At 41.7% G+C, this 26,645-nt stretch overlaps 1 protein-coding gene across 2 annotated transcripts in view; it reads right to left on the bottom strand.

The window, feature by feature from the left end:
* Positions 1–26,645, bottom strand: part of ARHGEF3 (Rho guanine nucleotide exchange factor 3) — a 304,371-nt gene that overhangs the window by 145,820 nt on the left and 131,906 nt on the right. The window lies entirely within an intron of this gene.

The raw sequence follows: 26,645 nt of genomic DNA, 5'->3' as shown, positions 1-26,645 counted from the left end.
AAATTGGTTTACATTATTGTTCTTATTCCTGCTACTACAATTTGTTTCTTTTTGTATCTCCTCTTTTCCTAAACGTATCTATATATCAGGGCTTAGAAATTTAGATACAAAGTTCAGATTCTGATGAACTTGGGAAAAGAAACTAGATTGGAAAGAAAATCTAATTCACTTAAACACATTTCATTTTCAGAGCTCTTTGTACTTGGGTAATTTAAATTTGTTCTAAACCTCATGCAGGGTCTGTGATATAATCACAGAACCAGAATGCTGGAACAAACCTTAGACATCATCTCCAACCCTTCTGTTTTATAGCCAAAAACACCAAGAACAACTCTTACTTGAACTAAAGAAAACTGTATTTGAAATGAACTTATGACCAAGGAAGTCTGCCAGGTTAAATGTGGAAAATATGTTTTCTTCTTTATAAAAAGAAAAAAAAAACTCCACTTACAAACCATAATAAAGCGCATCACCTCTCTTCTACATCCCAGCTCATCAACCAGGCAAGTAGTGCTTGAGTCCCTAATTTGTGACTTGCTAAGTCTTCCTGATCCTACTTGGCAGAAACCTACCAAAGGACCAAAATCACTGGCATGAAGTTTTCGTGGAGTCTTCATCTGGAGTCTTCAATACCTAAAGAAGCCCACTTCTTCCTCCCCCTCTATCATACCCTGAGCAGGAAAGACAGAGAGTGGAAACCAACCAGAGCCAGCCTTGTCTATCTTACTATAATTGTTCTATTATTCCTTGCTTCAATTCAAGGAAAATTTGTGAGCATCTACCATGAGCCAGGCCCTTCATTTGCTTCTGGGACTGCAAAGACCAGCAGTATCCATAGCTAAAGAACTCACATTCTTGTAGAGGAACAGACTCTGAAGAAATTAATTATAATGCAGTAAAATCCAAATATCCTAGGAAAGTCACATCACTTTGCTGAGTTACCCCTTCTCAACTCTTAAGGGGAGGGTGGTGACATTAGCTTCTGTTCTCAAAGAGAGAGGAGAAAATATGGTAATGCATTTTAGAACTTAGCAGAGTGCCTGGTACACAATGGGTACTCAAAACATGGGTTGGAAGACTCTGGAAGCACAGTGAGGAACAAGGAGTTTGACCTCAGTGGGGGTTGGGGAGGTCTTCTCAGAGGAGAAGACAATTGTTTTTGTTCTTTTAAGATTTTATTTATTTATTCATGAGAGACACACACAGAGAGACAGAGATATAAGTAGAAGGAGAAACAGGCTCCCTGCATGGAGCCTGATGCGAAACTCGATTCCGGGACTCCAGGATCATGACCTGAGCTGAAGGCAGATGCTCAACTACTGAGCCACCCAGGTGTCCCAGGACAAGACATTGGAATAGGCCAGAAGGCGAATAAGAATTTGCCAGATAGAGATATTGGGAAGGGACTAGGGCTTCTTGTTCCATAGCCAGCTACCTAGATCTTTAGAACTCCACAGGTGCATATGGTTCTATCCAGAGTAGTGGGATTCCAGATCCTCTATATTATTCCACTTGTGCAGTGGGATGATTTAGAGATGAACGCCAGGAATCAGGACATTGAATAGGCCATCTGGGATGGTGATCAAGAATCTGCATTAATGAACTCACCAAGTGATTTTTAGGGAGTCAAACATTCTATTATGAGGTTTTAGGGGAGAGCCTTGAGAAGATGCTGATAGTCACTTGCCATTTTTGAGGACATTTCATGTTTACATAGGAACCGGACCCTCACTGATTCATCATCTAGTTACAATTAAAAGCAGCACTATGGAGTCAGTGAAGCCAACTCACTGGTTAATATTTATAGGATGACTTTTTGAGGCAAGTAGGACAAGGGATAATTTCCATTCTAGGGTAAATAAACTGAAGTCAGAGGTGATTTGTTCAAAGTTACGTGGCTACAGTGTAACACTCTGAATCTAGAATTCTAATTCCTGGGGCAAAACTCTTCACACACATCACTTAAGGCATACTTGGCAAATAGGTTACAACTCATTTGCTATCTGGAATGTCTGGTAGCATCTGCTGGAGAGCTGTATTGAGAAGGACTACATAGCACAGAAAGTGAGAGAATGCTTCAATCAATCAGTAACATGTGCTGGGGTGTCAGAGAGGGGAACAGCTGCTGCCCTGGAAAGCCCCTGCCCCTCCTGATTCTGGCTCCTCTTTCCTTGAGAGTCTACAGTATTATACCTGGGATCTTGGGAAATGCCATGAGGTGCTGAGGCTCTGGGATGTTATCTGTAAAGTGGAAATAGTGGAAAGAATGCCTACTGGGTCAAGCTGTTGTAAGGATCATAGATGATATGTATATGGCAGCTGGAAGGAGGCCTGATATATAGTAGGTGCACAATAATGGGCAGCTGCTGTCATGTATTACCTAAACTGTAAGCCACACAGGTATATGCTGCTACCAAATACTGCCAAATTATAGAACTTTGTGGTGCTACAATTCCATTCCATTTTGTCAATGCAACACATTAATGGTAGCCTGTTACCCCAAGAAGCCACCCTGGTAAAGGAGAGGGGATAATAAGATTTTTTTTTCCTCATAGGCAGGCAGCCCTCTCCAGACCAACTTAACACATTACCCAGCACCAGAACCCAGTCTCCAGAGCACCCCTCACCCCAGACACTTCCACATGCCTCAAATGTCAAATCCAGAAGACAAATGTCCTCTAGCAGCCTTTTAATTAAGTTATGGCCAGTTAATCTGGAATAGAATGATCTCCTTAAGAAACCCACACATTTTATAAAATGAAAGCTGAATGGATTATCAAAGTGGATTTTCTTTTCAATTTCTGTTACACAGGGTGGTAACTGACCACTGCCAGCATCAGAGAAGGAGCCTGATGTTTAAATTCTGGGCCTGTCGATGAAGAAGAAGAAGAAGGATTGGAAGGACTGGAAGACATTGAAGGATTGGAAGAAGGAGATAAGGATGAAGGTGAAGAAGATGGAGATGATGATAAGAGGGAGGAAGGAGAGGAGGAGGATGATGGAGAAGATGACTAATGAAACACTGATTGATTCCAACCTTCCTTTTCTAATTTTCTCCAGTCCCTGAGAGCAACTTGCATCTCTTTTTTTCCCCTTCCTCTGGTGCTCATTCGCTCTGTTTTTTGAAATCTCTTTTCTCTCCCTTTATACCATGGTTCTCAAATTATTTTGGAGGAAATACCGTGAACATAATATGGTGAGAAAAGAATCTCTACCCCTTTCTGTTCCAAATTCATTTTTATCCCTTCCTGACTCAACAAAAACTATGGAGTCAACACCACCATGCTCTGTGGGAAAAAAGGAAAACCTTCTGCTCACTTAGCTCTGCTGGAAGCTGGAGGGTGCTAGGCTTCTGTGTAGTAGTGCATAGAATTCTAGCTTTTTTTCTCCTTTCTCTGTATATTGGGCTCAGAGATTGTACTGTGTCCCTATGTGAATATGGACAGTCAGCATTTACCAACATGTACATGTCTACTTTCTCTTGTGTAAAAGAAGAAAAAAAACTTTTTAAAATGGGGTGATAGAAGGTCAGCAAAGGGTGGGTTTGACATGTTTGGGGGGGGTTAAGTCGGCATTTTGACAACATGGCTTCTCCTTTAGCATGTTTAATTGTGATGTTTAATGGACATCCTTGCAGTTTAAGATGACACTTTTAAAATAAAACTCTTCTAATGATGACTTGAGCCCTGTCATTCGATGGGAGAATCAGCAGAACCTGTAGGATCTTATTTGGAATTAACATTCTCTATTGTAATTTTGTTCCTGTTTATTTTTTAATTTTATTTTTGCTTCACCAGAAAGGAAAGATGCTCAGTTTTAAATGTTGAAAGTGTACAAGTTGCTTCATTACAATAAACTAAATGTGTACACAAAATTAATCAATTAATCAATTAATTAACTAATTCTGGGCCTGAGACAAAATTTCACAAACTGTCACTTAGTCATTTGTTCACTTGCTTTATGCTCACCAAGCACTTGTGATGTGCAGAGCCCTGCTGTCAGTCTGGGGAGACAGCAGTGAATGAGCCAGTCATGCTCCTTGCCCATTAATTGGGAGTTAAAACAAAATAATTACAGATTATGATCTCTGCTGTGAATGAGTCAGATGAAGTGCTGAGACAGAGACTAGCAAGGGAGATCTAGTTTAGAAAGATAATTTAATTTAATATTTTGTTTTCTGGTTTTTGGTTGACCTTCTCATCAGACATAAGCCCATGAAGACAGAACTTGGTCTGTCAAGGGTACATTCCAGAACCTGGTGCAGTATCTGGTACATGGCTAATACCCCCTACAATAGTATTTAATTGTTTTGTTGATGCCCTTGGTCCTGCTCCCTTTGACAAGCTTGTTGCTGCACCATTTACCCAACTCCAAGAAGGGCAGAGGTGGAGGCAGCAGAGGGAACCAAATGGGCACCCCTTCCACCAGACTGGCAAGTCCAATCAACTCACCTTATCCAGGAGCTTCTAAATTCTACCCAGGAATTCCTAAACTATTAGAGAGCTGAGCTCATGACAATGATCTAAAGAAAAGTTCATGGAAGAAATCACTAGTGGGAAATTAAATCCTGGAGACACAGACAAATGAACATCTCAAAGAGCAGAGGATATAGCAGGACACTGCAGTCATTTTGAACTTCACCAAAATGATTGATAATGATAATAATCAGCTTTAGCTTGTTATACACTCATGACATGCCAATCATAGAACTAAATCTTCATATGCATGATCTGATTTGATCCTCACGACCACCTCAAGAGGTGGGCAGAAACGGGTATTATCTCCATTTTGCAGAGGAGGAGATGGAGGCTCAGAAAGGGGCAGGGACTTGCCCAAAGCTCTATAATTAGCAAGCAGCAGAGCCTGTATTCATTGGGCTTCAAGCTACGTGTTTCCCTATTTCACTGTTCTGTCCCAGAGTCTGGAAGTGCATATCATACAGAGATGGCCTAAGAAAGCGTTGAACACAAGGAGTTTGGGAGGAAATACCTTTATAACTTATTCTACTAAAGAACTGGCCTTGGGGCATCTGGGTGGTTCAGTAGGTTAAGCATTCGGCTCTTGATTTTGGCTCAGGTCATGATGTCAGGGTTATGAGATTAAGCCCCACACTGGGCTCCGTGCTGGGCATGGAGTCTGCTTAAGATTTTCTTGCTCTACTTCTCCCCCTGCCCCCTCTTAAAAAAAAAAAAAAAAAAAAAAAAGGTGGGATGCCTGGGTGGCTCAACAGTTGAGCATCTGCCTTTGGCCCAGGGGGTGATCCTGAAGTCCTGGGATCAAGTCCCACATCGGGCTCCCTGCATGGAGCCTGCTTCTTTGTTTGCCTGTGTCTCTGCCTCTGTCTCTCTGTGTCTCTCATGAATAAATAAATAAAATCTTTTTAAAAAAGGGGGGGGATTAAAAAAAAAAAGAAAAAAGGAATTGGCCTTGAAGATAGTACATGTAGATAACATTTTAGGTCCTTTCTAGTTTTAAAAGCTATCATTGCTTGCTATCTGGTAGGCTACAGATGAGCCAAGTCACCATTTTATTTTCCCTGTGCATCAGAAACCACGGGCAGGTTTTGGGGGGAGGGGAGTTTTCTAGGCAGGAAGGACACTGTGTGAACTGTCTGCATTTACACACTTGGCCTCACATATTCTCATCAGCCAATTGGAGAAGCCATGGACCCACCCTGTTATTCTTGCTAAATTTACTGAAGCGAATGCACAGTTCACTTCCCTTTCAACCATGAAAACAAAGTGCCTTGGGTGCTATAGTCTATGCTGATTTGAGCACATGACTTTAAACCCCAATGCCCTGTGCAGTGGGTCAATGAATAGTTTCTGAATGAGTGACTAAAAGAAAGAATGAATAAAGGAGACCAATGTTTTTGAGGTGACACCCTTCCCTTCTGCTAACCACCTGGCTGCCAAAATTAAATCAAAACCTCAAAAGCAAAGATCACTGAAAGCTGACATTCTTCAACCTCAGATTTTCTTGGAGACTCAAAACCTGCAAGTTCAAGCTGCGACTCTTGCTTTGCAAATAGGAAAGTTTTTTTCCTTACCACCAAGGGGATTTATTTTCTTTAAAGTACATAGACATGCTAAAAGAAATCATGGCTGTTCAAACATTGGTCCAAGTGGGATACTGGTGACTTCCACTCCCCCTGTGAAAAGGAATGTCAGATCAGTTCAAGGGTGAGGCACACCCATGACCAGGGCATCTATCCAGGCACTGCCCTCAGCAATGGCATGGGGACTCAGTCTTTGTGCTTCAGGAACAAGGAATCCAAGTATGATAATACCTCAATTGAAAGGGAACAGTTGGGATGCCTGGGTGGCTCAGTGGTTGAGCGTCTGCCTTCAGTTAAGGGCATGATCCTGGAGTTCCAGGATGGAGTCCCACATCAGGCTCCCTGCATGGAGCCTGTTTCTCCCTCTGCCTGTGTCTCTGCCTCTCTCTCTCTCTCTGTGTGTGTGTGTGTGTGTCTCTCATGAATAAATAAATAAAATCTTAAAAAAAAAAAAGGGAACAGTTAACTGAAGCAAATTATAAGTGAACTTAATGGGTCCCTGAACCCTTTGTCTGAATACCTTGGTGCCTGTCTAGGGCAGGCAGGAAAGGCAGTTACGGAGGGGAATTTATGGGAACAGAGGGTCTGAATACACTATTTGATTCCTTACCCTGCAGGGCACATATTTGAGAAGGCACTTTCTAGAGGTGCTTGGGTGCTGGAAAAACTCTCTCATGGTTTTCAATTCAAGACATAAGCAGGAGGCCCTTTGTTAATTTGCAACACAGTAAAGCCTTTTGTATATTTGGATGTGAGGTCTGATGGAGATATGGGTATATCTGGACTGATTGAGTAGACTCTGTGACTCACTACTGCTAACACCATCCTGCTAACCTTAGATCTTCCTCTGTGGTCCTTCTGACCCACTTTCATGAAGCATCATTGTTCTTCAGGCCACTCAATGGCTATCTCCTTTAGGCTTGGCTACCTTCTGAGACCACTAAATCTCATCAGTAAATGGTCGATAAACAACTACTTTTTCTGTTGTTCTGGGTAAGGCTCTCTGTGGAGAGCACTGACCCTATCCTTAGCTGACCAATGTTCAGAAGAGCTGGTCCAAGGGGTGCCTGATGGCTCAGTTAAACATCTGACTCTTGATTTTGGCTCAGGTCACGATCTCAGGGATGTGGGACTGAGTCCTGCACAGGGCTCTGTGCTCAGTGGGGAATCTGCTTCTCTCCTCACACTGCCCCAGTGTGCATATACTCTCTCTCTTTCTAAAAATAAACAAATAAATCTTTAAAGAAGAAGAAGAAGAGGAAGAACTTGAAGAAGAGGAGATTTTAAGCCATAGAATCCAAGGAGAATCACCAAGTGCTTTCTAATACACAAGCGGAGGGAAGTGGATGCCAGAACTGGGCACCTGTTATGAGCTAAGCACTCTGCTCCCAGTTTAAAGGACTGTTCCATTTAGGCTTCTCTTTAACCCGGTTTATTTTTTTTTAAAGATTTTATTTATTTATTCATGAGAGAGACAGAGAGAGAGAGAGAGAGAGAGAGAGGGAGAGGCAGAGACACAGGCAGAGGAAGAAGCAGGCTCCATGCAAGGAGCCCAACGTGGGACTTGATCCCGAGACTCTAGGATCACGCCTGGGCCAAAGGCAGGCACTAAACCTCTGAGCCACCCAGGGATCCTCCTCTTTAACCCAGTTTAAACAAGTATTACTGTGTTCGTTTTACAGTGAGGGACACTCAAGTTCACCCTAGGTCACAAAATTAGTAAATACTAGAGAGGGATTCTCCCTGGGCCAGCCTGAGTCCCAAACCACTGATCTTTCTGCCATGCAATGCTATTTCTCCTTTGTATATTGTTTAAAAGCATTATGTGCTTTATTAAAATTAATATATTAAAACTATAAAATAAATTTAAATGCTTATTTAAAACAATACATATTTTTAAAACAATATAGAAAGGCTCACAAGGCATTTACCTACATACCCGATGGACATTAAGAGCATAAATCAGACAGGTCTGAGTTCGAAATCCAGCCCCAACATTTGCTATTTTGTGTGATAGCTACTTCTCTATCTCTTCATTCACTCAACAGTAATTTACTGAGGACCTACTATGAGCCAGGAGGCTTCCAGATGTGAGGATCTGTAAATGTCTATAAAACATTTCTATAAGCTTTGATTTCTCCATGACAGGGTTATTCAAGGATTAAAGGAAATGAAATATTTATAACAGGGCTAGACAAAAGGTAAAAGATTAAAACATGGTCATTATTCTTGCTACTGTGGCTCTCACCATAATTACTATTACTACCACTATCACTGCTGTTTTGCTGTTATTTTGAGGTACACAGGGTGGGCATCACAGATGGGGATCCTGCAGGATGGTGGGTGATCTAGCTGGGATGCGGCCTGACCCTCCTTGAATTGCCCACATCACACGAAGGTCTACATACACAGTCACGTTTGCAGCGTGTGGTTCCCGCTCCTCTGGCAGAGACAGGGCAAATGCAAGGCCTGATTTCTTTTTAAATGGATGAGATTGAATTGATTAGTGTTGGAACAGCCCTGTGATTTAATCACAGGGTTTTTCTATTTAATAACCAAGTGACCAGAACAGCAAAAACACCCTGATGGAGGGAGTGCAGCTCCCGACCTGACAGCAAATGTCCCCTGATTAGTTGTTTGTAATTATTAAATTCAAACCAGATCTCAAACCTTTTTGATTTATCTCTTTGCTGGCAAACAGCTTTGGTGGTTTCAGAGGCTTTAATGCCTCCCTTTCATCTGCGCCTTCTTGAGGGAGAGATTAGCAAAAGGATTTTGTGTTCTTGTACTTGCCCTTAGCTGGAGCTTGACTCACTGAACTCACGTTTGAATGGGGAATGGATCCACATTCTGTTTCTCTTCTCTCTGTGGCTAGAAGTATGAGCAAGACAGAGGGACCCCTCTTCCATTTTTAATATGCTGCTGGGGGTTTCTTCCTCTTTATTTTTAAAACATCCTTTGCCAGCACTCAGGAACCCTGAGCCTTTTTTCTTGGACTCTTCCAAGTGCTTACGGGGTAGGAAACCTGGAAATCATGGTGCTCTCTGAGCTACTGGTCAATAAATCTTTACTACCATGAAATGTAATTTGGTGTTCAGATGCCATTAACTGTAGTTGGAAGATGTTAAGTGGGTGCTAAAATCAGACTTGGTGGCTTCACCAAGTAGTAGTTACCCTTTTTTCTTGTTGTAAAGCCTTAAGCACATCATTTCACCTCTCCATCCCTGAACTTCCTCATCTATAAAATGGGAACACAAAAGCTATTGGGAATTAACTAGATCAATGTGGGTTAAGTGCTTAGCACAATGCCTGGCACACAGGAACCCTCAAGTACTAGCTCAATAGTGACAGAAGCCACTGCAGCAATGACGGCAAGTGAGGGCAGGCGCCAGAGGGAAAACAAATCCCAGAGAAAATACTTGAAATGTATAAAAGTCTACCCGTTAACTTGATTTTGGCAAACTAGGAAAAGCCCCAATTATTGATTTTGGCCATGGAACACTTGGCCTTTAGCAGGTTTGGAAACAGAGATGAAGTTGCCTTGGCCAAAGAAAAGTCCTTCTCTCCCGTGGGAAGGAAAAACATGTTCACCCAGACGAACGAGAGAAGGGGAGAGCCAGTCAGTGCATAAGTGCCACCACCAGCCCTGCTAACCAACCGGCAACCAGATTCACCATCATTTCTCAAACACAGACCACTTTCCCCTCCAAAATGCGCAAGGCCAGGGCAGTAGGAAGGAAGACACGAAATTTGTCTACCCAAGGCAGAGACTGGGGAGTATATTTTTCAGAAAGATTATCCTAGAAAAACTTCCTTATGGGAAGAAGAGGTTGTTACAAAGATTTTCAACAATGGGATGTGACAAGAACCACAAAATTGAATTAACCAGAGTACTTTTTTCTTGGCCTTCTAATAATTACTATAATTATTTCATATTTTTTTCTACTGGATCTCAGGTGCACTGAATGGGACTAATCATAGTCCTTGGTCCATAACACATTCTGATCGCTGGTTCTTCCCTGGACCTCTTTTATGTGTTTATTCATTTATTTTTATTTTTAATAGCATAATGGACTCCCATTTATTAAAATTCTTTGCATATGGAATGGTTTGAAATCCTTATCAACAAAAATATTATTCATATACTTTAGGGAATATCCAAACAAGTGCTTAATATTTAGATAGTTACTTCATGTAACCAATTAACTTAGATAGTCCAACTATACAATTCAGAGTCAAATGTGTTTATGGTCCACAGTAATACTGGAAAGCTTATTTTACAAGGAGAGTCCTTAGTTCTTTACTCTGTTTATTTCCGTTCCTGCCTTTCCTATCTAGAAAGACCCCAAGTGCACTCTATGCATTCCCAAGTAGGTTTCCAAATGCTAACAGGCAGACATTTCACCATAGGGAGAGCAAGGCTTCCCTTCAGCCACTGGTCTCTGGAACATCTACTCTCCACAAAGCAGAGACGAAGAACACTGGAGAAATGGCCACACCCGCTAAGATGCTCTGTAAATCCTGACAACTCAGGACAGCCCTTTAAATAAAGAAAAGTTTCCTCAGCAGAACCATTAGGTACTGCCCATGGTTAGACTCAGATTAGAACCTCCCTCCTTCCTTTGCTGGGTTTATAATGACAAGTGTCTATTAAGATTTCACTGCATACAGGGTACTTTCCATATGTGACATCCAATCTTTACAGCACTACAAAGAAATGATTACACATGAGGAAGTCAAGGCTTAAAGAGTTTAAATGGCTCAGTAGGGCTGCTCTGTAAGTGCACAAAACTGAGATTTTTATATCAGATCCCGCTAACTGTGTAGCCAGTACTGCCGGCCCATATCTCCAGGCAGTCACTATTCCTCTGCATCCCTGAGCTTTCTACAGGCCAGAAATGCCTGGGATTTAATGCCATCTGGAGCAGCCCTCAACCTGGGATGTAGTGGAGTTGATATGTAAATAGTCCAGCTTCCTAAAGTTTGGGGGGACAATACTGAGGTGTGGTCTCAGTCTTGATTGCATATTAGAACAACCTAGGGAGTTTAAAAGCTCTCGGTGCCTGGAATCCTAACATCCAGGGATCCTGAGCATCAGGAATTCCAAAAGCTCCCCAGGTAATTCTAATATGCAGCAAAATTTGAGAACCACTGTCCTATGTAGTGTCCCAGAAGCCCCCAGCAGGATTGAGCCTCAGCTGCCCACAGGGCTAACCTATTCATGATTACTTCCTGCATCAGCTTCCTTTCCTTCCCTGTCTCTTCCCTGCTCCCTCACAGTGCTTCTGGGAATCACTTCCCAAATAAACTACTTGCACTTGTATCCGGGTCTGTTTTTGTGGGACAGAGCAGAAGATAAGCTGAATTAGCCCTGTGCATCTAACACTGGAAGTGCACTAGGAGGTAGGTGAATCCACAGAATAAACACAGTCCATCAACTTGACTTTGCAGGAAGCCATGCCAGCCATTATTTATATATTTCAACAAGAACGGAATGTCAATTTACATGAGATTTTAAAGATAAGTCTGGGAAGAAATTTAAAATCAAGTGACCTTCACATTGATCTTCCCTTGTACAAGACACACAAAGGGCTGAGTCGGCTTCCCTCTTGATCAGAGGTTGGGAAGTGTCCAGAAGCCAGAGAGAGTCACAGCTCCTCCTTCTCCTGGCTACATGGTCCATTCACAGTTCTCCAGCAGAGAGGAGTCCTGGTAATACTCTATGGGGGGGGGAGTCATCCAATATTTGGTTACTTATTAGAGACCAAATGGCTTTAAGTATAAGCTCTCATGGCTAACAAGGACAGCACCATTTTCCCAGTGTTACTTTTTTTGTGTCTCTATTCACCAGGTGAAGTTCATTCTTGCATGGAGAGATTAAACTTGCAGATTTTTTTGGGGGGGGAGGGGTAGGGAGAAGGGCCACAGGAGAGGGAGAGAGAGAGAATCTTAAGCAGACTCCATGCCCAGCATGAAGCCAGATGCAGGGCTCGATCTCACAACACTGAGATCATGACCTGAGCCGAAATCAAGAGTCAGATGCTTAACCAACTGAGCCACCCAGGCACCTAGACCCACAGATTTTTAAATTAAAGTAAGAAACAACAACCCAAATAGGCATTTAATTACAGTCTAAGGATAGAAGCCTGGTTTGATTCTTTTGGTCTCCATGACTGGATGGAAACGGTACTGCTGGAGACTTGTAATCAGGAGCCTTAGAAGTGTGCAGGCAGGATGTCATCATCATTTAACCTGTCCTTTGTTACTGCATACAGAAGGATGAGGTTATATAAGTGAAGCGAACTTTCTGGAAGATGCTCTGATAATACTTATCAAAAGAAAAAACCCAAAACAAACCACCTATTAGGAAGAACCATGGGATAACCATGGATATACTTTTATCGAGATCCATGCACAAGGATATTTACTGTAGTGTTATTTATAATAGCAAGACACTGAAAAAAAATGTTCACCAAAAGAGATCAGTTAAATAAAACTAGCCCATCTGTATAAGAAGAAATACAATGGTATTAGAAAGAATAGTACAGAGTCACACAATATATGGAAGGACCTCCAAGATGTATTGAGTTATCAATATGATAATAGAATAATAAAAATAAATAGTATGCACAGCATTTTTCCTGCTGTGTCAAATTCTTAAAATTAAAAGAAAAAAACATACTTTCATGTACATACATACATCCTGATATATATATTAAATTTTTTTTCTGTAAGGAAGCACATGAAACTGGGGACAGACCTGAGCATATGTATACGTTATTTTATTAATGCCATCATAGCTTATCTGGGTACTGGGAAAACTGTCCTTTTGTTTGGTGATGGTTGTTTCTTCTTTCTGTATCTGTATTAAAGAAAGATGACATGCACTTGAAACTGTTGTGTTTAAAAAAAAAAAAAAACCAGATAAATGTAGGTAGATTGCAATCAGAAGCATCAGAATGAATTCATGGTTGTCCATACACACACATTTCTATTTTTTCCCTACTTCTATCTACTGTGGGGTATAAAAGCATTAACAACCTAGCAGCTATGAATACACTCAGCACCCAGATCTTGTTTTCTAAATACTACTCACCACTAAAAGGACCCAGGCAACCTGGAGAAAAGGCTGATTCCAGGGTTAGGGCAGGGAAAATACAAGATGAACCCAGAACGTCTTTTTGTATCAGGAAGTAATGAAGTGCTCTAAGAATGACAGAGTCACCAGCTGAAGGGCTCTCACTAGCCACATTTGAGGCAATCTCAGCATCAAATGAATGATGATAGTAATGGACCATAACCCACTGAATAAAAAAGGAATGCAGGAGCCTATGCTGACATGAATAATTGAATGAATAAACAGTGGAGAAGGGAAATATCTTCTGTACAGTTAGAACACCAACTAAAAACAGAGACGGAATGATAGAGTTTAGCATCAATAAATGCTAAAACTAGTAGGTTAACACTTCATGACAAATAGGACTCTTTCATAGTTTTGATTTACTAGTTAAAAAGGGAAAAATCATGACTTCACAATGAAGTAATGTACAAGATGCCATTTCAACTAAGTAATCAAAGCTAATGTCACCAATATTGGGACAAACTGGTATCACAAATCCTCTGATGTGACACACTGAGAAAGATAACATATCACTCCTCTAAATGTTCCTGTAAAAAATGCACAGTTTTAAAAAAAAAAGTATCCTCCCATAACTCTAGATATTTTTAAAGGCATAATCTGAATCTAAACATATGAACAAATATTTAATAAACCCACAGTGAGGGAAACCATATAACATAACTGACCTCTACTCTTTAAAACTCTCAAAATCAAGAAATACCAAGAAAGCCTAGGGAACTGTTCCAGATTAAAGGAGGCTAAAGAACACATAACAATAAATGCAATGCATGACCCTGAATTGGATTATGGACCAGAAAAAAACAATAGCTATAAAATATTGTGACTATTGGCAAATTTGAAAAATGAATGGATTAGTTAATATGTTCTATCAATATTAAATTTCCTGCCTTTGGTAATTATACTGTATGCTCTTGTTCTTACACTGAAGTATTTGGGGCTACAGGGACATAATGTCTGTAATTCAATCTCAAACACGGACAGAAATAATTTACATTTATATAGTATGTAAATGTATACTATATAGTCTCTGTATATGTATGTATATACATACATATGTACATACATGTACATGTATATACACACATACCCTCAAAACAATGTACTTGAATATGCCAACAATCTCTCTTAACATAGCTCTTCTGAATGCTGCCTCAGGAGGCAACTAGAGCCTCAGGAAAAGCCATAGACTGTCCATGTGCCAAAGACATCTCATCCAGACCAACTGGAGTTCATTAGCTGCAGTTTTCAGAGTAGTCTTGACTAACTTGAAAATGATGCTTTTGGCAAAAGTCTGCAAGAGAAGCCATCAGGACAATAATGTGAAAGCCAGTTACCATTTCTGATGGGCTGGCTATCTGGAAAGATGTCAGCTGTGATTAGAGGGACATTTTCCTTCTGCAGCTATCTTTGAAAGTGGAGGAGGGCCTCACCACAACCCCAAATTACAGGAGGTAGGCCAGGGGCCCCAAAAGGTGCCAGGACATGCAGGTATTCAGGACACCTCTCCTTTGTGGCACTATCAGGTCCTGTCGAGTTTTGAGTAAAAAGCAAAAGTTGTGGTGAGCCACTAATGAGCTGCAGGGAGTGGGGGAAATAATCTGTGCTAAATTTTCTAATCCTGAATTTTTGTTTCAAAGCCCAGCCCAATCACTTTTGTGGCACCACATTCGGGGCTCGATCTCACAACCCTGAGATCATAATCTGAGCAGAAACCAAGGGTCCGAGGCTTAACCAACTGAATCACTCAGGTGCCCCAAGGAGGAAGTTTCTAAAGTCCTCTAATCAATCATTAAGAGTTCAAGTTCTTTCCTCTCACATGTCCACCACACAGTAACTGATGCTTGTTCTAATGGGTCAGTGCCCATGCACCTGTGGTGCTCCCATATCTAACACCTGTTCTGATTGGTCAGGGCCCATGTATGTGATCATTTACATGGAATTGTGGCAATTCCCAGTTTACTTAAAAAGAAAATGGGGGTGAATAACTTTATTCTTCCTCTTTGTGTTATTTATAGCCATCAAAAAAGTCCTGAATTTCTCAAGACTTGTTACTTTCCTCTAAGCCCCTGTATAAAATCAGGTTGTGGCCTACCTCCCATCTCCACCCTTGTCCTCTCTGCTCTGAGCTCTGGCCTCCTATAATCCCAGTTCATCTTCTTCCATACTTCCTTATGCCTGGAGTCTTCTCCCTTCCCCCCTTTCTCACAGTTAATTCATCTTTCAAATGCCAGCCCTGTCAAGGAAGTATTCCAAGATGGTTCCAAACCAGATCAGATCTCCTAGTTATATCCTCTCAGCATCATGTGTTTCTTCTTTGTTGTACTAACCCATCAAAATGTCACCATTTACTTGTGTGATTCCCTGATTAATGTCTGTCTCCTCCCTCAGAGCTGAGTTCATTGAGTGCAGAAACCAGATCAAGTTTCACCCACTGTGGCACCTCTAGCACCTTCCACTGTGAGGGCACACAGCATTTAATGCTTTGCTGTCACCATCTTGAAATTCTTAGAAAATTTTTAACAAGGGCCCTGCATTTTCATTCTGCTCTGAACCCCACAAATTATGTAGCCAGTCCTGAAAAAAGAAAGAATGTATAGGGACTCTTCTGTGATTGACAGTCATTCTGATGCCACTTTCTGGTTCTGAGGCCACCATTCCTAAAAGCCCAAAGCAAGTTTCAGGCCAAGTGTGTATTCATTCAAATATCACACAGATATTGATTAGGCAACTCTATCTGCTCCACAGGGTGGAGCCCTTCTGAGTGCAGAGCCCTGTCCACGAAGCTGGCCCTACTCCTGCCTTCCCTTTGGAGGTCCTGATCCCATTTCACTTACAGATGCATCTCTGACTCTTCTGATATATCCTGGGTATATGTCACCCTGGACCTCATCACTCTCTAAAATAGCCTAAGTTTAAGGGAACAGAACCTCCCTGGCATGGGCCCAACCCTGAATAAATTATTTCCCCATTAGAACTGCATTTCTGCCTTCTTGGCCTGCCTTTTTTGGCTTAGGTCAAGACAGAAACTCTATCCGGCAGAAGCACCTGTTTGATCTCCCTAATTTTGAAATCTTGGTTCTCCTCAGGATATTGTAAAAGCTTGCTAGAAATGGCCCCCTGAAAACACTACCCTGCTGTGTTTCAGCCAGGCTTATCATCGATGCATTTACAAATGTTTACTTGAGGGGCCAGATACCCATACTCACTGGGTGTCTCCCACTGGCAAACAACCAATAAATGCCAAACAGTGAATTAAATTTACAGGCAAATTCAGGAACATCAAGTTTGTTAGCAAATTCTAATACCATATTGAAGGAGGGATAGCAAAAGCGGAGACCGATGTTACTCATCAGAACACAGTATCACCAATGTGTTAGGGAGAATGCCAGAGAGTTGAACATGAAGAATTTCAATGTATTTTTTAATTTAGAGAAAGAAGTGATATGTCGCTTTACACTATTTGGGTATATACCTTGCGGTAGTGCTTCCCAAAGGCTAGGTCTAGTACCTCAGTGGTTTGTAAGATCACCTTAGGGAGAATGCTTACCAGCTGTCTTAATTTGAGCTCCACTCAAAGCAGATCCTGGGGTAATGATTTAGGTGTAAGATTTTTACAGGAGGCAATCCCCAGAAAGAACTGTAGGGAGTGAGGAAGTGAGACAGGGAAAGGAGGGAAGCCATGAAAGGATGTGGAGCCAGCAAGTTATGGTTACAGCCATGGGCAGCCAGAGTTAAGTGACTGGGGACCCACTGACATACTGTGTAGTAGGTCATATCTCACAACTTTCCACTAAGGGATGAAGTGGGGCAAGCATTCAATTCACTAACTCTTGACTCTCTTTGATGGTGAAGGGCTCCTCGGGATGTCAACCCCCTTGGCTGGAGATCCCCTCAAGTAGAAGGACTCAGAAAGTCATAGTGGGTAGAGGGGACTCTGTAGGTGATACAGGTGGGGAACTGGGAGTCTGCTTTACCCACACCAGATCACATAATAAGAAAGTCATGTTTTCAATTCCCTGTTGGTGTGAATCCATCAAGAAGAAAGGCTGAGCTTGAGCTACCTCACCTTCAATGCCCACCTAATGCTGCTTACCAACCTCAGTCTTTCTTTTCTGGGTGCAGAGGCTCAGGCAACAGCACCTAGCTGGAATTTAGTAACATTATTTTGTGCCTATTTATTTAATAGTTCCATTCTATTTATGGCAAGCATACTGGTTTTCCATTTGTCACAATAATATCAATTTTCCATCAAAGGTAACTATAAGAGAAAAAAACTGTGTTGTTCTGTAGAAAGTTACTAAGTATTTTTCAATGTTAGGGGCTAAGGTAAAAGGTGATCCACAAATGAGGGAGGTTTAGGAATACCTTCTTTGTGGAAAATCCCTCTTGTAATTGTCACACAAAGTAACCATCCCTTGTGTTTGGCCGTGACAAGTACAGAAAAGCAACACTGTGATGCCCTGCCCCTGGGATGACTGCAAGGGGCCTCCTTTTTCGCCTGCCTTCGGAGAGGATCTGTAGCCTTCTGTCTGCCCAGTCATGGATTAAAAATGAAATTCGTATCTAATAGGTCTAACTTTAGCCACAGGAAATGGGAGTGCTTAGGACCCAAAGGGTTAGCCGTACTTTGAGGATGGGCACATTATCTTTACTGAACCTTCTTCCTTCCCTTTTTTGAGAGGAGAGGGAGTGGAGGCTAAGGTTTGGGGAACAGACAGGAAGGGAGGCCTGCTGGATCTGTTTCCTGGTCTCCTTTGTGGGAGATATCTCCCCTCCCTGTTGTCAGTCCTAGCACTCAAATTTCTGCTACATTTCATTAGGACCAAGTAATGCCCACTTTCGAATGTATTATAAAAGATACTTTGATGATGGAAACCACCTGAATGAGGAATTTAAAAGCCTTCCATGTCTCAAGCATCTAGACACCTTCACTGCAGATATGAAATGCTTCTGTGAAAAATAAGAAAATTTAAACCTGGTGCCCCTATCTTCTCCGGTTTTATTACAACATACACAACTTAGGGATCCCTGGGTGGCTCAGCGGTTTAGCGCCGCCTTCAGTCCAGGGCATGATCCTGGAGTCCCGGGATTGAGTCCCACGTCAGGCTCCCCGAGTGGAGCCTGCCTCTCTCTCTGTGTCTCTCATGAATAAATAAATAAAATCTTAAAAAAAAAAAAAAAGAAAAGAAATTCTGGGATTTAATGTCTTGAATGCAAAAAAAGCATTAAAAAGCCTGGAAAAACATCTAATCCTACTAAGTTCTAAGTAATGCAATTAAAATAAAATGCAGGGCAGCCTGGGTGGCTCAGCAGTTTAGCGCCGCCTTCAGCCCAGGGCCTGATTCTAGAGTCCCGGGATCAAGTCTCGTGTCTGGCTCCCTGCATGGAGCCTGCTTTTCCCTCTGCCTGTGTCTCTGCCTCTCTCTGTGTGTGTCTCTCATGAATAAATAAATAAATCTTAAAAAAAAAAGACATACACAATTTGCAGAAATCCGTTTTATAAATTTTTTATCAGAAGCTGCCAGATGACAACTAATGCTATCTTTCTCATAAAGATATTTGATACATATAGTAAAATAAAGCGAACGAGGAATAATTTGTAGCTAGTTGTTTTCTAGTTGTTAAGGTCATCCAACTAGCTCTGCGACCTCAGGCATTTCACTTTCCCTCCCTGGATCTCAGTTTCATTATCTGTGAAACAAGAGCTTTGGGCCAGGTGACCTCTAAAGTCTCCTTCTAACATTGGATGTATAACAACATGTGGCCAGGGAGAGGGCCGAGTGGGAAACATTTTCCAGACGTACATGGGAGACTCTCAATTTGCCTCAAAATCATGGATTACAATCCTATCTGCAAGCAATATTTTTGAAACATAAGGTCTGTGTGCAGACCCCAGCATAGCCTAGGGAATTGCAGAAAGAAGGTGACCCACAAATGGCTATCTAGTGAATGGACAGAGGTACCTTTCCTGGGCACATCTTGAGGACCCAAGGCTAATGCCAGCAGGACCAATGATCAGTGAAAGAGAACAGAAAATTCAAGAGATTAAAAGACAGGCAAAAAAAAGGGGGGAGGAGAGTGAGCAAGGGAGAGGACGGAAAAGGAAAAGACAAAGATACATACATAAATAGTCCATGCTGGCTATTTGCAGTTGCTATGTTCTATAAAGTCTCCTTGAATGGTGAGTAAGTGAACACAGGGCTAAGTTTCTGCAAGCCTCTGGTCACAATACTTTTGTCAACCAGCCAAGACATAATCTTGCTTTATGTATATTTCTAGTTAAAGACCCCTTCTTCAGGGGCACCTGATGGCTCAGTGGTTGAGCATCTGCCTTGGGCTCAGGTTGTGATCCTGGGGTCCTAGGATTGAGTCCCGCATCGGGCTCCCCACAGAGAGCCTGCTTCTCCCTCTGCCTATGTCTCTGCCTCTCTCTCTCTGTGTCTCTCATGAATAAATAAATAAAATCTTGAAAAAGTCACTCTTTTTAATATATATTGTGGATTCATTGAAGTTGAACTCACAGCCAACAGCACTATAACTTGTACCTGAAGTTATTTTTTTTTAAACTTTTTTTTATTTATTTATGATAGTCATACAGAGAGAGAGAGAGAGGCAGAGACACAACAGGCAGAGGGAGAAGCAGGCTCCATGCACCGGGAGCCCGATGTGGGATTCGATCCCGGGTCTCCAGGATCGCGCCCTGGGCCAAAGGCAGGCGCCAAACCGCTGCGCCACCCAGGGATCCCTGTACCTGAAGTTATAAACCTGACAGCATGTATGTTCTAAGGCACAGAACAGCCATCCTGCGCTTACACAGCACTTCACTGCTACACTCAGAAAAATAACGACATCAACAGTAGTACAAAAATGTGAAAAACATGGTACTAAATAGACCACGAAAAAGACACTTGTTTGTAGTAGCTGAGAAGGAACAAGGCAAAAGGTTGCCATGACTGACCCCAGGTGAGAACATGTGGGTCGAGTCATTCAAATTTTTTGCTACTCTATTCATGTCCCTGAATGACCGCAAAAGTGCTCTGGGTATTGGTTTGGAGGTTACAAGTACATTTTAGCAAGTGGGTAAATATGGAATTTGTGAATGGTGAGGACTGATAGCATATATGTATATTTATATGACTCTGGGTGTGTATATGTGGAAAGAGAGAGAGAAGTAAAAGAAAGAAAATGTATGAAATGAGGAAATGTATATATTACCCAAAAGAGCTTTAGTGGGGTCACAGCGGGGTCAGGCCCTGCAGAGAGTGAGAACATTGTGACCCATGTTGCTGTATCCCTCACCCCACACCCTTTTTAATCTGACAGACATAAAGATGCTTCAGGCACAGCTGGCTATATAATCTGCAGAAGTCAGAAAAAAATGAAAATGTAGGACTCTTTGAAATCCAAAAATTACTGAGTTTGAGGTCAGCTACAGCAGAGCATGAAACCACACATGTGGCCCTTCTGAGTGCAGGAAGGACCCTGTGCACCTGAATAGGTCACAGGCTAGAGAAGTAGGCCCTGGCTTCTGGACCACAGGGAGGCCTGAGTTGGGTGAGGACATGTGAGCGGTTGAAAGACGACGCTTCACCCCACACTCCACTTGCTTATACAAAACCTCAGGTCTTGGCTTAACGTCTCAGATTTGGGCTTTACCTCAAACACCAGGCCAGGCAGTGCAGAAAAGCTCAATTTCTCCTCCTTCAGGGCAGATCCACCTTGTTCCAAATTACAGCAAACAGCACAAGAGCAGGAGGGGTGGACTGGGTAATTTCTATCTAAAATAAAGGGGGGGTCCCTAATTGTTTATTCTTTCCTTATCCAGAAACCAGAGTACAAACCTGCCTCTGTGTTCACACATTCGCACACAGTAATGTGTTTCCTTGAAGGAAAGACTCTACTTGAATCATCTAAAAATCAGATTTGAGTAATTTATGCTCCTAGGTGAGGAAGCAAAGGACTCATGGTGGGCTTGGGGTTAAAATAAGAGGCCATTTCCCACCCATCAGATTGGCAAAATCAATAAATCTGACAGCATGAAGGGTTGGGGACTCACATAAGGATGGAGGGAGGCTCACAGACTGGATAACTTGACAGCTTCCAGGCAAGCTAAAGATGTGCATGTCTCACTGCCCAGCATTCCACTTGCAGGGACTCCAGAGTAACTCCTGCATGTGCTGGGCACTTGGCAACCCCGTGCATGGATGTGTATAACAGCACAGCAGCAGTATCTATTCGTACAGAAGTGGAGGACAGGACTTGAACCAACAGCCCTGTCAGTCAAAACCAATCCATCAAGCAAGCTCCCTCTTTCACACATACCTGCCCGGACCATTTCTTTGCTCCCAGATGTGAAACATTCATATCAGCTCTGGCACTGCTCACTCACGCCTCTTACCTGATTCACATTTGGATAGGATGTTTGTTTTCCTATGGTTTACTTTGATCCAACCAGTGTGGCTCTCAGAATTTTTGGTTTCAGGATGCCTCTGCACTTTTAAAAATTATTGAAGGCCCTGAGGAACTTTTGTTTATGAGAGTTATGTCTATCAATATTTACAGTACTAGAAAAAAAATTGAGACATTAAAAGAAACTATTCTTTTAAAATGTAGTGTATTACTTTTTACTCTAATTAATATATTTTAATGAATATTAGGATGGCTCAGTCAGTTAAGCATCCAAGTCTTGATCTCAGCTCAGGTCTTGATCTCAGAGTCATGAGTTCAAGCCCCACATTTGGTTCCACAATGGGTGTGGTGTCTACTCAAAAAAACAAACACATTTTAATGAAAATTGGCTATATCTTCAAAAACAAAACACAGTGAGAAAAGCAGCATTGCTTTATAATTTTACAGCTGTCTTTACTGTCTGGCTGCATAACAGAAGCTGATTCACATACCTGTTTCTGCAATCAAGCCACTGTGATTGTTATTTTGGTAGATACATATAAAGAAAATCTCTTTTGTAGTGATGTATTTCATTTCTAGGTCTTGGGGATAAGACTCATAGGGTTCCATGGATCACACTTTGGGAATCACTATTTCAAATCATTCTCCACTTTGCCAAAAGTTGTCTTTCGCACAAACTCAATTACATCATTTCCTGCTTTCTTCAAACTGTCAAAGGCTGCCTGTGGTCCAAACTCTGCTCACAAAATCCTTCCCATTTGGCCATTCCAATGCCTGTCCAGACTCTACTTTCACCCTGTTTCATTTACTGAGTACTCTGCCTACCATTAGGTACACACAGATGCTTGAACCTGTCCTGTTTGTTTGTGTCTCTGAGCCAAAGCCTTCCTCCTGCTATATGGACTCCTATGCATCTCTTAAAAGTCAATCCAAAGACAATCTCCCCTAGGAAGCCTTCTGTGATTCACCCTTCTCTTAGAGTTTCCTCTTCTTGTGTCTTATTTTTTGGCTAGGTAATTCAAGTACATGAGATTAAATTCCAAAAAGATATACTCTACCATGAAAAGTAGACCTCTCTCCCACCCCAGCTTCTCCCTCCTTCTCCCAGGAGGCAACACTGTGATAGGCACCTTCTGCCAGCTTCCAGAGCTGCTCTAGACATAAATAAGCAAATCATTTATTTTACCTAAATGGTAACATACTATATACAATGCTCTACACTTGCTTCAGGCCATATCTTACACAGCCTTCCATGTCATCAAATAAACATTGGCCTTGTTTTTTCAACAGCTGCCAATTACATTTTTCAAATGTAACATAACTTATTTATCTAGTCCCCCACTGACATGGTATATGTGGGCTTTTTGATCTTTTGCTGCAGCAAATATTCTCCTACATAAACCAGTCCACACATATAATAGACACTGTAACATTAACGTCTAGAATACAGCTGCTGGACCCAAGGGCATATATACTAGAAATTTGATAAATATGGCCAAACTCTTCTCCATAAAAACTGTTCTAATTTACTCTCCCACTGGCCAGGCACGTAAGGTTCTGTTACCCTCACCAAACAGTGTTCTCCAATGTTTTAATCTCTGCCAATGCAGTAGATAAAAAATTCTACCTTAAGTTTAAGTTGATAGTTCTCTAACAAGGTCAAATCTTTAGAGCTGTACTGTCCATATATGATAGCCACTAGGTATATATGGCTGTTTAGGTTTAATTTTAATTCATTAACATTGGATAAAATTTAAAACTTCGCTCCTTAGCTGTACTAGCTACATTTGCAGCGCTTCAGAGCCATCTGTGCCTAACAGTCTCGTAGGAGACACTGCAGATACCATCATCATAAAAAGTTCTACTGGACAATCTGCTCTAGATCCACAATGCCCAATGGCTCCCATGAGCCACATGTGGGTAGTGAGCACTTGGAATGTGTCCAGTCTGAACTAAGATGTGCTCTAAGTGGATAACACACACTGAATTTCAAAGACTCCATGTGAAAAAGAGAATGGAAAATGTCTTCTTAATTTTTATATGGGATAACATGTTAAAATGCTAATATTTGAATATACTGGGCTAGATAAATTATGACAATAAATTTCACCTCTTTCTTTTTCTCTCTTTCAATGTGACTATTAGGAAATTTTAAATTAAGCATGTGACTTAATGTTCTATTTCTCTGGGAGAACAATGCTCCAGAGGGCACAGTGCTCTGTTGAGACTTGGATTTTAGCATTTTTTTCTTTGTATTAAATGTAGTCATTATTGCTATAAAGAAAAACAGATTCATCAGACTCTTCTTCCTCCTCACCCTTCCCCACCCCATGCAGACAGGGTGGGCAACAAAGAAAGAAAGGGTACGATGGTCCCGATGACGAATGATCAGCCCTAAAACAAACCAGTGCACTTCCCACCTGGGCGGCCACAGGCAGGAACCAGTGGCATCGCTGACCCCGAGCAGGGACTGATTTCCTGGTGGATGTTAAAACAATACAACAGAGAACAAAGTGCCTTCAAACCTAAGAATAGAAGAATGGCTCCAAATAAGATTTCCAGGACTCCATAGGAACACATTCCTCCCCTGTACCGACCCTAATCCACCTTCCACCCTTGATTTGGCCTGGCCCCTTGGCTTGACAAATGTCTCTGTCTTAGACTCAACCTTCTTGCATTCTCAGCAGTCTGTACACATAGTTCTGGGTGATGACTGAGTGATGGAGTGGGATGGGTAAACCAGAGAAAGAGATGACAAGGAGTCTGCCCTAAAGGGCTCATACCACAGTGACTCTACAGTGGAGACAATGGTATATATGTTTCTGTCATCCTTGTCTTTGACTTTGGATATGAAAGTCAAGAACACTCAAGTTTTGCAACATGATATATAGATCTGATAGATCAGAATGACACTGTTTTCTAATCAGGCACTGAGAGAAGGAGACCTCATTGTATTTGAGCATAAGTTATTTGCTTGGAGGAAAACATTAATTCATTATTATTACTACTACTATTATTAACTGTGTGCCTTTGGGCAAGTGAACTAACCTCTCTGGGTCTCAGTTTTATCATCTATAAAATAAAGGGATTGCCAAAGAAAAGGAAAACACTAATTCAAAAAGAGATATGCACGCCCATATTTATAGTAGCATTATTTACAATAGCTAAGCTATGGGAGCAGCTCAAGTATCCAGGAATAGATGAATGAATAAAGAAAGATGTGGTGTACACACACACACACTCTGGAATATTACTCAGCCAAAAAAAAAAAGAATGAAATCTTGCTAGTTGCAACAACCTGGATGGAGCTAGAGAGTATTATGCTAAGTGAAATAAACCAGACAGAGAAAAACAAATACCATATGACTTCACTTATATGCAGGATCTGAAAAACAAAATAAAACAAACAGCCTCTTAAATACAGAGAACAAACTGATGGTTGCCAGAGGTGGGGTGGTGGCGATAAGCAAAATAGGTGAAGGGGATTAAGAAGTACAAACTTCCAGCTCTACATTAAGATGAAAAGTACAGCCTAGGGAATATCAATAATAGTCAATAATCTTGTAACATGTTTGTATGTTGACAGATGGTGACTACGATTATCATGATGAGCACTGAGTAATGAATAGAATTGTCATATCAGTATGTTGTACACCTGAAACTAATATAATTGTAGGTCAACTATATTTCAGTAATAGATTTTTTTATTTTTAAAGATTTTATTTATTTATTCATGAGAGACAGAGAGAGGGGGGGGGGGCAGAGACACAGATAGAGGGAGAAGCAGGCTCTATGCAGGGAACCTGACCTGGGACTTGATCCTGGGACTCCAGGATCACACCCTGGGCCGAAGGCGGTGCTAAACCGCTGAGCCACCCGGGCTGCCCTCAGTAATAGATATTTAAATAAAATAAAGGGGTTGGATAATATAAGCTTTCCTATCTCATCCATTCCAAAAGTTTTATGATCCCATCCATATGCAAACAAGATATTACTAACCCTTTCATCTTCATTCTCTCACACACTTAAAAAAAAAAACACTCATTAGGCTGGCCATTGATAGGAGCCAGACCCTGAGCCTGACACTGGCATACAAATACAGAAAAATGTCTTTTCCCATGGATGACATTCTTAAGAGAGAGAAGGAAAGAGAGGGGGAAAGGGGCAGGAATGAATATCTGTGGCACAGTTCTTCACCTGGGGCCATGGGCCTGCACAGAAATTTTCACATCTCTGTGTGGTTTTCTGAAGAGAATATTAAAAAATGTATGGGACCTCTAAAAAGCAGAGGGCTAGGGACTTAGAGAAACTATGATAGGCCAGGTATCATGCTAAATTCCTAGTATGTGATGGGTGCTTAAAGAGTTAGCACCCAAGGGATGCCTGGGTGGCTCAGCGATTGAGCGCCTGATCCCAGAATCCAAAATCGAGTCCCACATCCGGCTCCTTGTGAGAAGCCTGCTCCTCCCTCCCTCTCTCTCTCTCTCTCTCTCTCTCTCTCTCTCTCTCCCTCATGAATAAATAAATCTTAAAAAGCGTTAGCACCCAAGGCAGTGTACAAAGTGTAATGGAATAAGTGTATGAGGGATCTGAGGCAGAGCCTTTTTGGTGCAAAGGTTGCCTCTTTCCCCATATCAGGGAGGATCTCTTTGCGTATAGCTTCTCCCTGCTACTGCATCTTCACATCCCTCACATCAGAAGACTGTAAGCATTTAACAGGCCAAAATGGCATCTACTTGTTTGACCTGGGATGATTGCACCTGCCCAACCAGGGATTGGAGAATAAAAGGCGATAACCTACATGAAACACTCTTTGCTAGCCAGCACTCCAGGTACTACAGATACTCATTCATTAGGTATTTGTTTAGGACCTACACCATGCCAGACCTTGGGCTAGACGTCCTCATTATCTTCGTCATTTATTATGACTCTATTTATCTTCCCCCAACATGGCAGCATGCTCCACATAACTGTGGGCTGAATGAGTAAATAGTGAGGATCTCTGTAGTGGATTAAGTTTGCTGGATCCTTCAGCAA

This window comes from Canis lupus, chromosome 20 (genome assembly GCF_011100685.1).
Source record: "Canis lupus familiaris isolate Mischka breed German Shepherd chromosome 20, alternate assembly UU_Cfam_GSD_1.0, whole genome shotgun sequence".
Lineage (NCBI taxonomy): Eukaryota > Metazoa > Chordata > Mammalia > Carnivora > Canidae > Canis > Canis lupus.
The sequence above is the reverse complement of the archived record's forward strand: the minus strand, read 5'-3'. Positions and strand labels throughout refer to the sequence as shown.